At 43.5% G+C, this 10,818-nt stretch overlaps 1 pseudogene; it reads right to left on the bottom strand.

Moving 5' to 3' along the window:
* Positions 1-8,526: 8,526 nt before the first annotated feature.
* Positions 8,527-10,030, bottom strand: LOC136146431 (ribose-phosphate pyrophosphokinase 1 pseudogene; annotated as a pseudogene).
* Positions 10,031-10,818: the final 788 nt, after the last annotated feature.

The following is a 10,818-nucleotide window of genomic DNA, read 5'->3' as shown; positions in this document are numbered from 1 at the left end:
AGATGAAGGCAGATATTGAAGTGATACTTCTATAAGCCAAAGACTGGCAGAAAACCACCAGGAGCCAGGGGCAATGCCTGAGACAGACACCTCTCACAGCACTCCAAGGAACCCACCCGATGGACATCCTGACACTGAATGTCTGCCCTCCAGGACTGTGAGACAATACATTTCCATGGTTTAAGCCACCTAGTTTGCGGTACATTTTTTAAAATTAAATTATGATTGATTTTCAGTGTTGTGTTCGTGTGTGGTACTTTATGTACAGAGAATAGTCCTATTGGACTAGGGCCCATCTTAATGTTGTCAGTTTTAGGTCGTTACCTCGGCAAGACCCTATCTGCAAACAAGGTCACACTCTGAGGTAGGGAGGGACAGGATTAGGTCTTCAACATGTGAATTTGGTGGACGAAGTTCAATCCATGATAGTCACCCAGCAAACTGTCAGCGTGGAGAAAGCAAGAATCCATCCCAAACATGACTTCTCCTGCTGTGTTTTCATAGCTGTGTCGGAAGAGTTTCGTCTCTTTTGTTAAAAGATGTACATGGCCACTCTGGTCTTTCCTATAAACAACTTCTCATTTCCTCTCTATCTGGGTGGAGAGGGCTGGCACCAGATTCCGGGGCCATCACCCGACACCCCGCCCCACCCCTGCCCCCTGCCCGGGTTCCTGGCAGGACACAGGAAGTCCCAACTAGTCGTCATGTCTCTTCAAAGCATTTTTCTCCTACCTTTGATTTTTATTGGTTTGTGTCTGAAATGCTTTGTCTGTAATTACGCAGTTTGTTGCCTGTCTTGTTTCATAATGACTCATATGAAGGACATGTAGCAGCAAAGGGAAGCACATAACTAAGTGGGCATTTAATAATTAGTATTCATTAAGACAATTATTTTAATAAATTAGACTCGGTTAAATATAACCATTTTTGCAGTGCTTCAAAAACAAAACAAAAAATACCTGCCTAGTTTAACATGACAGCAGAAAAAGAGAAGGGGGTAGAAGGAAGGATTCAAAGACAAGAGCAGAAGAAAGAGGGGCCTAGGGAGAGCAGAGCAGATGCAGATAAATGTCTGAAAACATATGAAAGTAACATATTGCATGTTTCACATCAGTAATCAGTATGAGCCATCTATTAAGGACTCCCTAAATAGCAAGTCCTTTGCCTGCATGATCTTTATTTCATCCTCATACCAAATTAATGAGGCAGGGACTTTTATTATTGCCATTTTACAGATGAGGAAACTGAGGTTGGCCCAAGGTCAAGAGCCGGTAAGTATGTAATGGAGCCGAAAGTTGAACCTTGGCAGCTGCCTTCCATAACCCGCCCCAGTAACCTCTTGACTCAAAGGCCCTCCCCTTACAGGTGTCGGACAATGGGAGGAATAAGCCAGCTCCCTCGGGGGCGTGGAAAATGGGCAGTAATGTCTGCAAAATAAGTAGCTTCTTTTGGGCCAAGCTTAGGGTAGTGGTTAAGAGCCTAAACCCCTGAGGGAAGTTGCCAGGGCTTGAATGTAGGTTCACTATTGATTCAGAAGACCCTCAGTTTCCTAGTTTGCAAACTGCAGTAATAATAGTACCTTCCTGAGAAGAAAGAAACAGTAGCTGCTGGGTTGTGAAGGAAGATCTCAGGGAGCCACCAAATCAATCCTTGTTCAGACCTTGTTATAACGGCATCTGATGATCCAGCCACACCAAGGACTGGCCCAAGGTCTATCCATGGCAACCACTGAGACCTGTGGCATTTGTCACCTCTGATTTGCCCTCCGGGTAGGTGCATTCTCTTGATGTGTCCCAAGTATGGAAAAGAGTGAAATCTGAAAATTTCCCATGAGGGCATAAGCCCCAGGGCCCCTGTCATGAGGGGAGCCTCAGTCTAGGTCCCTGGTTGTTCCTTCCTGACCACGGTGGGCGTGGTATCTCAGAAAACTGTCAGAGTCGTGGTGTCTTCTAGTCACTAGAAGTGACCCAGCAATGAGGAGTCAACCCCTGTGCCTCATGAACTCCCACTGGTATCCAAGTATGGGCTTCACGGGCATGCAGCCTGGCCCATCACACAGGTCTCCATGCTTAGAAGAGCCCTGATGTGATTTAACGTTCTATCTTGAAATTCTTCACAATTTTGGAACAAGGATCCCACATACTCATTTTCACTGAGTCCTGCAAATGATGTAGCCAGTGCTAAGAACAGTCTCGCTGCTATAACAAAGAGATTCAGAAATCCAGTGACTTAGGTAAGACTGAAATTTAATTCTCTGACATAGCAGCCTAGAGCTAGGGTGTTCAGACAATAGTTTGGCTTTTCCATCCTCAGGGTGTGGCTTCCCAACCTCTTTGGATCCAGAGAGCCTGTCATTCTCACCTGCCTTCAGTCAGTGAGAAGGAGAAAGTAGCCTGGGAAGCACATAGCCAGTCTTAATGGGCCACGGCTGGCAGCGGTACCTATCACTTCCGCTCCCATCCAATGGTATGAACAAGATCACATGGCTAGACTCAGCCACCAGTGGGGCTGGGACATATACTCATTAGCCGGGGGGTTTGTTTTGAGATAAAATTCCACAAGGACCAGCACATTGGCACACCACTAAATCTTCCTCAGACTACAGCATTCTCAGACTGATGTTCTCAAGCCGACCAGCTGTCCCCAACGCTGCAGTTTCCAGAAAGCCAAGATGCATTCACTGATCTCTCAAGGATAAAGAGAATCTGTGTCTACAAGTCCCACTGAAATTGTGTACAGAATTGCATACACTTGCATTTTCCTTAGAAGAGGGTTTGGGGGATCTCTTTGGGCTCTGGGACAGCCTCCTTCACCCTCCCCCCAAAATGAAAGAGTACTAAGACAAATACTTCAGTGTCAAGATGAGTTTCAGGCAAAGAGGAGGAGTACATCAAAGCTAAATCAGAAAAAGTCTGTTTGCCAGATATGGGACTAACTATGCCAGGAGGCAGCAAACTACAGTGTGGCACTTGTTCTTGCAAATAAACTTGTATTGGAGCACAGCTACATCTGTTTATTTATATATTGCCCATCACGGCCTTCCTACTGCAACAGAAAAGTTGGATGGTGACAACAGGCGCCTGCAAAGCCTAGAATATTTACTATTTGGCCCATTCCAGAAAACCCTGGCCAGCTCCTGAACTGAACAGGTGAGGGCTACCTTCTTCCTGAGAAGCCGAGGTGCTCTCCCAACTGGAAGCTGGCAGTGAAGAGGTGTGTGTATTCAGAAGTCCAGTGGGGAGTGGAAAATCCTGAGATGACGGTATTGGTGACGGCAGCTAATGGTTTTCTACAGCACTCTCCCATCCTCCGGGAACACTGGAAGAGCTGCATGAGAGGCAACATGAGACATGGAAAGTCAGTCTGACCTCCCATCTCACTTACTCCCTAACTTTCAAATGTTCTTTATTTTGAATCTCAGTGGCTTGGTCTTTAAAATGTGGCTACTAAGTGTGACGGTGAACTTCTGATTACCCCTCATGTTATGGCTACATGTCAGTTGCATTTTCCTTTTTTAAAATTAAGAGGTAGGTTAAGTATTTCTCTGACTAATCTATCCAAATTGAGGCCAAATAAATAATAAATAAATAAGTGTGACGGTGAGGGTAATAGACATGAGATGCAGCATAGAGGGTCTGGCCCAATCCATGTTAACTCTTAAAAGGAAACCTTTGGGGCCACCATGGAGTTTGGAGTTTGATATGTCCATCTCCAGCTAACCTGGAGGTGGGTATATAAAGCCTCAGTAGTTAGTTGAGGCTTCTGAGATCTTCTTGGCTGTTATTTTTGCCCAATGGCTAATGTCAAGAGTGAAGGCATTTCTATGATGACGGCCTCAGATGCCTTAGTGGTGGGTTGGCAGGCACTCCACCTGCGTTTCAGCCTCTTTCAAGGAGAGGGGCCTCAAAAGGCAACTTCCTTCCTGGCAGGGGAGCTCTCCATGAGGGGCACAGGGGTACAAGGGTGGGGATCTGAATGGGAGAAATGAAAGAATTGTACCCAGGGGGAAAAAGGGATGGCTTATCACTATCTACAATAGCCAAGACATGGAGAAAACCTAAATATCCATTGACAGAAGGATGGATAAAAAGGATGTGAGATATATATATATATACATACACATACATGCACAACAGAATATTACTCAAACATAAAAAAGGAATGAAATAGTGCCATTTGTAGCAGCAAGATGGACCTAGAAATTATCATACTAAGTGAAGTCAAAGACAAATTGAATATATCATTTATATGTGGAATCTAAAATATGATACAAATGAACTTATTTGCAAAATAGAAACAAACTCACAGACATAGAGAACAGACTTGTGGTTGTCAGGGGGGAGGGAGGGATTGAGATTTGCAATTAGCAGATGCAAACTATCATATATAAGATGGAGAAACAGCAAGGTCTTACTATATAGCACAGGGAATATCCTGTCATAAAACTTAATGGAAATGAATATGAAAAAGTATATATATATATGTGTGTGTGTGTGTGTGTGTGTGTGTGTGTGTGTGTGTGTATAACTGAGTCACTTTAGTGTACAACAGAAGTTAACATGACTTTGTAAATCAATTATGGTTCAGCAAAATTAAAGCGATGGCTTATGCAAGAGTGTTGGGTCTGCCACCAATGCACTGTGTGGCCTTAGGTAAGTGTCTTAACCGTCCTGGACCTGTCTTCTCTTTGGTGTCATGAGGGGATGATGAGCTGGTTCTGAACGTTGTAATTTTCTTTGATTCCCACCCTGTGATCAGAGAGGCTGCTTCTTTCTGAACTCTCTCCAAGCGCTCCTCATTCCTCAGGAATACCTCCTGATGTCTGGAAAAGGGCCTGGTCAGGACCATATTTAGAGCCATACTCCCTCCCGGTCCTCAGGGCCCTCTCCTGTCCATGATCACAGCAGTGGGGCCAGCGCTCTGACTCATGGGGCTGCACCGCCCAGACATTAAGGGATTTCAAACTGGAGGATGAGACACTGCTATGATTTAATAGGATGAAAGAATAATATGGCCTTGTTAGTAACCCGGTAAAACTAAGCTTTCCTAATGCTTAGGGTGCACTGGCTAATTAGACATCCTAAGTATGTGACTGCTAAGTATAGTGGCTAAGAACAGGGACACTCTGTCAGACTGATTCAGATTTCTTTCCTCCTCTGGAACTAACTAGCTGTGAGATACTAATCCTCACTGATCTTTAGTTTTTTCTAAAGTAAATGGGAGTGAGTAATAATACCTAACAAATACCATTATAGCAAGAATTAGATTAAAAAGAATGAAATTTTGCAAGAACAGAGTAATCCAAAAGTTCCTAGACTTACTCTGTTCATGGTGTCTGAGCATCTAGGTAATTTTTCACAGTGCCCTAACGAAAGAAAACACCTAATAGTTTCATTTATTAATTAAGCAGTTAGTTCCAGTTACAAATTTAATAAGTATCTATGTCCTAACAATTTAACATTCATTAAAAAATGGTATACATAAATCAAAAGAAAACTAATATTTTTGGATTTATTCTTAAAGAGTCAAAATTATCAAATCATATCAAAGGGATATGCTTGAATACCACGTGCATTTGTGCTGTCTCTTCAGTCATTTCTGACTCTTCGACTCCATGGACTGGAGCCCTCCAGGCTCCTCTGTCCATGGGATTCTCCAGGCAAGAGTACTGGAGTGGGTTGCCATGGCCTCCTGCAGGGGATCTTCTCAATCCAGGATTCAAACCCAGGTCTCCTGCATTGCAGGTGGATTCTTTACCCACTGAGCCACCTGGGAAGCCCTTGGGTACCACACACCTTCTCAAACCTTGAAAAGTACATGAAATACCACCACCCTCATATCCTATTTCACACTGATTTTCATGCTGCCCTTGTCTTTTATTACAGTAACTGCTGAAAATCAAAGTTTTGACATTGTCAAAAGGGATATAGCACAGTCTAAGGTTGCAGCTGGAAACTACCTTGAGCTATTAGTTTGCGGGGTACGCTACAGATACGAAGTATCAATGTCTTTCCTTTGAAATTTAAAATAGGGTAGAGCATCGTTCATCTGCTGCACCACTCTGGAGAGCTGGAGCTCACAAACAAGAACCTTGCCAATAAAGCATTCTTCCTTTCCCTTGTTTCTAGCAACTACCAACTCCTGGAGACAACATCGGATTCATCCTGTGTCCCCAGCATCCAGAACTAGCTGCAGCAAAGACTAGGTGTTCTGCTTGATATGAAATGAAGACCTTCTTGGTCTCCATATTCAGTGACCCTCCTTCTCATGTCTCACTCTCCTCCCCAGACCAAGTCAACACTTTCCCAGGAAAAACCGATCCAGCTCTTGCACATAAGGCTAAGTCATTAGCTGACTGTCTGACTCCCCAGATTTGACTCCATAAATACCAGCTGTGAGGTGGCTTCCTTGTTTATTTCACCTATCTTGACTCTAGGTTCTACCTGGTATTATACAGTGTTAGATTTAGCTGGGCTCTGATTACTAAGACTTTCAAGTACAGCAGTGTTCCTCACAGTGGGGTCCTCAAATGACTTGCATCAGATTCATTCACACTGGGGTGTTGTTCAAAAGAGAGGTCATGGGCACCAGCTCACAACAACTGACTCTTTTCTTTACATTTCTTTAAAGAATCTCTGCAGGTCATTCCTAGAATTGCCCCACTACCCTTACACCCGCTGACATTCATTTGGAGAATTAATATCAAATGATTTTTGTACAAAAGTCAGATACAACTCAACACAGTCCTAAGGGCCCAATATCTTCTGAAAACATGCTTGCAGGATGGTGATTTCTGAAAGCAGAACCTCCTGCTTAGATCATCTGGGGGTTGATGGCTTTTCCCCAAACATTCTTGTTATTGCCAAGAGACTTTTGGGAACAGATTAATGAGCACTCTTTCAACTGTCTCCAAGGGATCTTGGTTGAGAACTTCCTGGACAGAGACCTCACTTCATCTCCCAAGTCTCCAAGATCTCCCAAGTGCTTGTTTATGGTTTATTGAACTAGTCTCGATTCCTAAGTCTATAGTCACTTTGTCTTTTTAAACCTCTTCTTGTAAAGCGGCTCTCGAAGCCTACACATAATTACAAACTGTTATTTGTGATCTCTAGGCACTTCATATCATTATCAATGATGTGGAGTGTTCTGAAAGGCTTGCAGAGGTAATTCCTTGGCAGTCCAGAAGTTAAGACTACATGCTGTCACTGCTGAGGGTGCAGGTTCAATCCCTGGTCAGGGAACTAAGATTCCACAAGCTGTGTGTTGTGGCCAAAGAAAGGCTTGCAGAGAAGTTATTTGATGACTCTTCTTCCTCATGAGGGAGGGGAATTTTGGTGAACCCTCCAGAGAGCTGTGATGGCTTATGTTTCAGCCCCATCCTGGCATCCTAATGGCCTTTATCCACCCCAAGAGAACTAGATATTCTTTCTGAATTGCCACACTCAAGACTCCAGAGACCACCACACCAACTACACTCCATCTTGGTCTGCTCCCATTGTACTCTGGGCTGATTAGGCAAATTAACTATTAGTGAAAAAAGTTACCAGATTTACATAAAACATTAAAACAATTTTTTAATATTTCAGAGGTTTTCTTTAAAAAATCAGATGAGTTAATGAATCTCAAAATACTAGACCTTTTATTCCTTCACAATCAGACAGAGAACTTTCGTTAGTTTCTTCTACAAGACAGTAACATCAACTTTCTTAAACAGAACTCTCAGATCATTTGAGAGGCCAAATAGATCCAAGGAAGGAAGATGATAATTAGACAGTTAAATAATCAAAAGGCACTGCAGCACCACCTAAAACCTACTTCCATGGTGGTAGTAAGCTAAGGAAGATTAAGCCACAGTGAAATAATTTCATGTTAGTGTTCCAGATTATAGAGCAGAAACTGAGTTTGCTTTCCAGAAGACTATGGCACAGGGGTTACTTGGGACCAAGATATTCGGCCAGGAAAAGAAGGTCAGACCAAATAGGGCTGCTCCAGCCTTACAGGGATTTAACAGCCAGAGCTGGGTTCAGGCTGCCCCAGGCTCTTGCTGTAATTTAGTGCAGACTTTAGAGAACTTGTCTCATGTTGGGGTGTGGGGGCTGAAGCATTCACATGCAAAGTAGTCCGAGCTTCCCCAAAGACATTTACACACCCTACAACAAGCTTACCAAAGTCCCACATCTTGTAGCAGCTGAGCTGTAGTTAAAGCTGCAAGGTTCACAGGATCAAAGAAGCCAGGAAGAGACAAAGCCAGTAAGAAATCCCAGAAGCTAATCTCAATCTAGCTTTCTCCAATGTATTGGGTTGGCCAAACAGTTCATTCAAGTTTTCCCATAAGATGTTATGGAACAACCCACGCAAAATTTTTGGTCAACCCAATAGGAGAAATGCTCATATAACTCATATGGAATGTAGAAAGCTACGCTGAAACAAGCTGTGTCTTCTGCTGGATTTTTCATCAAATACCAAAGGAAAACAAGGGGTGGAGTTCACTTTATTTATTTATTTTTTAAATACTCAGAAGTTATTCTATTGTAAAGGGATATGGCTGAACAGATAGGAGACAGATTCCCCATTGTGAATTCTCCTGATGGCTTCTACAAGGATCATGGGGATAGGGATCACCTGTATTTTGACTCAGTGCTTCACCTTATCCTCCAGAGGTATGGTATTGGTGACTTCTACTGCTTCAAAGCGTGCGTTGTTAATGTGAGAAATGGCTGGACCAGAAAAGATTCCATGAGTCAGCACAGCATAAACACAACTCTAGGGGAGAAGTTTGTCAGCTGAGTGGCAGATTGCACCACAGGTGTCAGTCATGTCATCCACGAACAGAGACACCCGGGCCTTCATATCGCCCACCAGCACCGTGCAGTCCCCTTCGATGGCCTTCCTCCATTCTCTGTGAATCAAAGCAAAGTCCATATTCCACCAGTCTGAAGTGAAAGTCAGCTCCTCCAGCATCAGGTGAGACAGTCATGGAGTTCCTCCACTTAGACATCTTCTCCCTTATCCACCTGAGGACAGCTGACTCTGCAAATAAATTTTCCCCTGGAATTAAACATTTGAGGAGCATGCAGGTCCCTGGTGATACTATGACCCTTGTCTACTACAGAGATCATTTTGCCACAAGCTTGGCTAAGATTGGAGCCCAGCTCTTAGCCTTCTTGTTCTTCCAGACATAAGTGGGAAGTACAGGCTGACTGCAGTAACCCAACTGACTGAAGCAATCTTTGCAGGCATTATTCATAATCAAAAGTTCCATGCAATTAACTTGATTTCACCACAGCCACTCTGAACAATGTAGACATCCTTTCCACGCACTCTTTCACCGATTTCCACACAGGTCTGGTTGCTGATTTCATAGTCACCACCTTGCCCAGCTCCAGGCCCAGCGGGGCAGCAGTCTGGTGGGAGCTGCTGAAGATTTTGATATTCGGTTTCTTGGCCAACTGCCCTAGGCCCTCTTTGCTTAGTTATCACTCCCGCTGCTAAGACCCGAATCAAGTTGGCCCAGAGTCTCAGAACTAGGCACTTTAAGTTGCTACTCTGTCATCTTCCATTCCTGCCCTGTGTGCAACACTAAACTGCCCCACTATTAGACAAATTAAGACTGTCCAACCTACTTCCTAAACACCTCTCAGAAACATTCCCTCTTCTGGACTCTCAAAATCTTTTCCTTAGTTCAAGTCTCACCATTTTCCATCAGTATCATAATGACATCCTCTCACTCAATAGGCTGTCTGGGTCTTACTCCACTCTGCTGAAATTATCTTTCTTAAAAGTAAATATGATCACATTACTTTTCCTAAAATCTCCATCAGCTTCCCAATTGTCTCCTAGGAATATTCCAACAGCACTCTACCATGCTCAGGGTTCTCCTGGCCTGGTCCAGTCTCCTCAGTCCTCTTGTCTTACTCCTGCCTTCTTGCCCTGAAAACTCATCACACTCCTCTCTGTTCCATCCACCTACCCAGTTCTCCCAGCCTCCAGGCCCAGGCACAGGCTGTACCTTCCTCCCTGGGGTCCTCATCCCTCCCATCCTTCCCCCTCCCCCAGTGCTACCTGAAAACCTTCTAGATGAGCCCATCCCCCAAGTCCTGCTCAACTTCCACTGGCCCTTTGGTAAGACTTGCATGTGGCTATATCCTCTTGGAAAGGCAACTTGCAAAATTAACCATGCATATATACTTAGAGTCTACTTCTGGAAATTGTTCTGTATTACCTATGCAGTCCTCACACAAGTGCTCAAAGATATTCATTGAATTATTTGTTATAGCAGCAAAAAAACAAAATATAAATAAATAAATAAAAAGGGGGATAACCATTCTGTCAATAGGCAGCTGATTATGTATAAGCAATTAATCATAACAATAAAGGAGATCAACACATCCTGATATAACATGGTCCTCAAGCTGCATACTTAAGTAAAACAGTATAATACGCTGTGGAGATGTTTATCATGTGATACCTGTACTGATTTTGCAGGTAGACCCTACCAACAGCTTCCCTGGTGCTCAGCTGGTAAAGAATCAGCCTGCAATGTGGGAGACATGGGTTCAATCCCTGGGTTGGGAAGATCCCCTGGAGAAGGAAACAGCTACCCACTCCAAACCCTACAAAATGTGGGACCTCTTTCAGGAGTTTCCCGAGAGGGAAACTCGGGGATTGGAAAGAACACTTACTTTTACTCTAAACTATTTTGAAACTGTTTGTTTTTTTCTGTTTGCATGTTTTTCTTATATAAAAAATAATAATAATAAAGTACAAGTGAGATCTGATAAACATTGTACAGGCATCAACTTCTCTGAGAAGCTTGCC

This window comes from Muntiacus reevesi, chromosome 14 (genome assembly GCF_963930625.1).
Source record: "Muntiacus reevesi chromosome 14, mMunRee1.1, whole genome shotgun sequence".
Lineage (NCBI taxonomy): Eukaryota > Metazoa > Chordata > Mammalia > Artiodactyla > Cervidae > Muntiacus > Muntiacus reevesi.
The sequence above is the reverse complement of the archived record's forward strand: the minus strand, read 5'-3'. Positions and strand labels throughout refer to the sequence as shown.